Genomic DNA, 5055 nt, shown 5'->3' with positions numbered 1-5055 from the left:
TAATATGCATGAATGCGGACTGCAAAACGTTTTAATGATAACTAGATATTACATAAGTTACGCAAGGGAAGCCGGTAGGAATCGGGCTATATGGACCCAATAAGTTACAAAAATCGATAGGAATCGGGTTATATGTACCCTTTTCACTGTAACCTGCTATATTTTTATAACGTTTCACTTGCATCGACTTCTTGAATACAGATATTTTAACTGTAGTGTTTACAACACTCGCGGCACCTGAATGCTGCAGTTAACCGTCGCCGCCCCATTACCCCGTTACAATGTTATTTCTTGTACTTTGATGAGTTTGTACAATATTGAACCAAGATTATCTTTAATCTAGATAGCATAGAGGTTACCCTGAAATATGAATAGTGAGATTCAAATATAATTATTGTCAACTAATTATAATAGATATCACTAAATCTGAATAGTAATTAGTAAGTACCTGGGATCTAAATATATTTATTGTCAATTAATAATAGATGTCTTATAGATGACTTAAGTACCAGATGATTGTGTTCACAACTTGAAAACACTAGACATCGTAGCAGCTAGGTCCTTGCGATAAGACACATTTTTATGTGTACTTTTCAGTTGTTCGAAAATACGCATAACAGGTTACATTATTATATTATTTTTAAGGTCACATTATCGTTTCTAAATTAATAATCTCACAATTGCACGATTTTATTATTACGTTCTGATTTCATGCTCATTGCTTGCTTCATGCATGCATTTAGAATCTGTGTGTATTTTTATAATATTTTTATTTAAAGATTTACTTTCACCTATTATATATTATTTTACACCCACATGTCTAAAGTATAAAAATCTCTTTTTGCCTTTTTATCATAAATGAATTTTTGGTATTGTCGCATTAAGGTATAAACCCGTCCACGTCAGACAACAACAAGCCTACAAGGGCCAATAAAGACACGGGAGGGCGCGTTAAGCCAGTCATCGTGTTTTTGTAAACAACCCCTAACCTGCCGCTACGGCTACGGCACCCCCGGCTACGGTGCTACGCCGCTACGACGTAGCATCAATTGATAACGAGCAGAAAGCTGGAAAGGGAAATGGTAATTATGTTTTTCTGGAATATATTTTATTATTCGTGACAACACCCTTTGTGTTTACTTTGGCGCCGATATTTAAATTTGCTGGCCGTTTGTTAAATCATGCTACAGTTCATTTAACAATAATGATATTCTGACGTGTGATTCAACGGAGTGAATACCATGGCAAGGGTCCATATAACCTGATTCCTGCCGGCTTCCCTTTATGTAGAACTAGCTTTTGCCCGTGGCTCCGCCCGCGTGAGAAATTTTTTCCGGGATAAAGTTTTCTGTTATAAAAGTCATGCTATATATTTACCCGGGATGATATATAGCCTATAGCCTTCCGCGAACAAAGGGTTATCCAACACTAAAATATTTTTTCAGTTCAAACCAGTAGTTCCTGAGATAAGCGCGTTCAAAAAAACAAACAAACTCTTCAGCTTTATATAATAGTATAGATTTATATAGAAACTTATAATCATTAGAACATTTTTCAGACAGCATTCATATTACTACTTATATGTTGTGTCGGGTGCCCTTTCGAAAAAATTCACATTTCCACTGCTGAATACTAATATTTTTTTATCTTGTGAAGAACGTTGTATGCAACCAAAGGATAACTTGTAATCAGTATTTATTGAGGCTATTGGGCGCTGAGTATTCCTAAAATCCCATATTTCCAGTATTGAAAATTTTGGTATACCCTTAATTGTTTTTTGTAGCTGCCTTGACTGATATGGTACTATATTTTTTATATACTGAGAGAAATAGTAACATTGTTGTATTGGGATTATCAGGACTCTTCCATATTGTAACCTCTACTTACCACCTTTATACCCTGAAGTTTAGCAACATACATATATTTTAGACATATTTTGAAAGTTAATTGTAGGCACACCATGTGATGGGAATTTCTGCCTAACAATAATAGATATATTATTTATTCCATTATATCTCTACAGGTGTAGGGAAGGTCAAACTCTCTGACAAAGCTACGACCTTGAATAATAATGTCATGGATGTATTTCGCAATACGTATCATACAATAAACAATAGCTTTACAAAATACCGATATGCAAAATGCCAAGGATTAACACAAAAGCTTAATTTGAAGTCTTCGTTATTTCGTTAGTTACTTACCTCGAATCAACCACAGTAATTAACGGAAGATCAGCGCTGGCTTCACTGTCAGCATATTGCTGAGTTGGTGCCTTTTTTGTGACAAACATAGTTTTAAGTTTTTTTGTCTGTTTCGCTTGTTTGTTTGTTATGTTTATGTAACTTATGTTTGTTGCAATATAAATTTCTTTTCTTTCTTTCTTTTTAATTATAAATATGTATTGGTTGATAGTTACCTCTTATTCATTGTAGACAATTTTCGTGACAGACTTTCAGCGAGGTCGTTTTATCGTTTGGAGGTTGTTTTCCATAAACAGTGGAAATAACATCCTGAACCTTGAAATACAAAGCATTGTTAGGTATTTCATTGCGCTCGTCTGAGACATGAGATGATAAGTTTTATTATGACCAGTAACTATATTGTCTTTCAAACCGTAACACAACAGTGACAACAGACTGCTGCTTGGCGGCAGAAATAGACATTGCGATGGTACCTACCCAGGCGGACTCTCACATATGAGAAAGCAGTATAAAACGAGAGTCGGTAGATATTTGTGCGATTCAGGAATATTTATCGCGGTTCGATTAGAATAGAAGCAATAAAATCAGTAATAGTTATAAGGATGGCTATAAAAACTCTAACTCATAATGTATCGACTAAATGAAATATATGGATATTATAAAACAAAATCCCCAAAAGCTGTCTATTTGTATATGATCGATTTTCTCAAAATCTACTACACGAATTTTTGTACGGTTTTTACTAAAAGATAGTACAATTAAGGAAGGTTTAAGTTAATAGTTTATTGCAGTTTTATGTAAATTGCCTGAAATATAACGATAACTGTTGAAGAGGTCGCGTAGTTGTAAAAAATCTCGTGGGTCGAGATTTACACGGGAAAAACTTTGTCACACACTGATTTCCACGCGGGCGATCCGGGGGCACAGCTAGTACCTATACATAACTATTTGTATCTGAATTGGCTATACGACAATGTATAATTGCATTGGGTGTAATTTCTCTAAGATTATATTGAAAAAAAAATATACAAATAATATTAACCTTGTACATATATAAATAATATGTCCCAATGCTGGCCGCGGGCCTCCTCTACTAATAGGAGGGATTAGGCCTTAGTTCATCACGCTGGTCTAGGGCGGGTTGGTAAACTCACACATCCACAAAATTCCTGTTGAGAATTTCTCAGGCATGCTGGTGTCCTCACGATGTTTCCCTTCACCGTTAAAGCAGGCGGTAACTCATAAAAAATACACACATATTTTTTTTTAGAAAAGTCAGAGGTGTGTGTGCTCTTGGGATTTGAACCTGCAGACATTCGTCTCGACAGTGCGTTCCACAACCATCTAAGCTATTGCTGCTCTTGTGAGATTATATAATATAAGATTATATAATATAAGATTATATAAAATAAGATTATATTTAATAAATAAAAATAAATAAACTAAAGAAAATATGTCGTTGCGATTTCCATAAATCCATCGAACGCCCAACGCAAATACCAAGTATTTAAAATAGCAGATGACACGTACGACCTTCCGATGTGTTAATAATGTCAATACGTAAATTTATTACATTTATGTTTCCTAAAACATCTCATTGAACTTATAAGAAGTAATAAGGAAATATTTAGTTGGTATTCGTGTCCTTGCATTTTTGTCATACTAATTTAGGGTGTGTAGTAAGGTTGTGGTTCTTATATAATACAATTTGATATTTTTTTGGATTTTTTTCATACGATCGCGGACAATTGACCCCACTGCATCTGATGGTAAGTGGAATGGGGTCCAATAGAGTGTCAGTCAGTTGCAGTTGATACAATTATGCCGGCTCTCATTATTATGTTATTCTAACAAATATGATGATGGTTATATGATCATTTGTGCTATTTTGAATGATATACCAGACGAAGTAAAACAATGTAATATACAGGTGTAAACAACAATTACTAAGGATTTACGATTTCGTACTACTGTTACTAACACAGCCGGTTTAGTTTCGTAGTAATATAACATTTTTTACTTCGTTAATTATTTCTAGCTAACAAGGTGTTGTCTCTGCTTTTATTTATGGCTTTGTGCGCGGTGAGCGTTTCGTGCTTGTGTTCCATTAAATAATGAATACTTTCGCAACATTTTTCTATTTTAAATGTTCTACCCTCCTTACTACATACATAGTATCTGTCCTCTATCTCATAGGAGTAGGCAGTGACTATGGATTGCCACTTTGCATGATTCTGGCATACTTCTTTTGCTTCCTCCACCTTTATCAATCTTTTCATGCATTCCCGCTTATTCACGGTATTTAAGACATTCGAAGGTTCGGTGCGGTCGACCCCGACCATCTTTTCCATCCACATTCGCTTTATAAATCCTCTTTGTTAATCTCCTCATCCATCCTTTCCAAATACCCAAACCACCTTAGACCACCTTCTCATTAGATCGTGTCAAAAGAATAAAACAGTATAAGTCAGTGTTTAGAGTCTTTGGAGTCTGATCTATAAAAAACTACACAGTTTAATAAAACTTGTAGCGTCTCAAATGGTATACCTATTCGTATGTAGGAAAAGCTACTTATAATTTGTGTTTGTCCTATGATCTCAATGTCAAATTTTAATTCATAAGGAAAATTGTACAATAAATTAATTCCAAAATTTTAGAGAAATATATTATTATAATGATTTCTTTTGTTTACGCAAATTTAAGACAATTAAATAAAACTATTTTTCAGATTTAATCACAGTTTTTTATACGTAAATTATGATATAAAACAGCGATAAAATCCGAAAAATAGTTTTATTTAAAATATAGTAATTGCAATACTTTACAGATTCGTGAATATCACCCATCCAGAAGC

This window comes from Manduca sexta, chromosome 20, assembly GCF_014839805.1.
Source record: "Manduca sexta isolate Smith_Timp_Sample1 chromosome 20, JHU_Msex_v1.0, whole genome shotgun sequence".
Classification (NCBI taxonomy): domain Eukaryota; kingdom Metazoa; phylum Arthropoda; class Insecta; order Lepidoptera; family Sphingidae; genus Manduca; species Manduca sexta.
The sequence above is the reverse complement of the archived record's forward strand: the minus strand, read 5'-3'. Positions refer to the sequence as shown.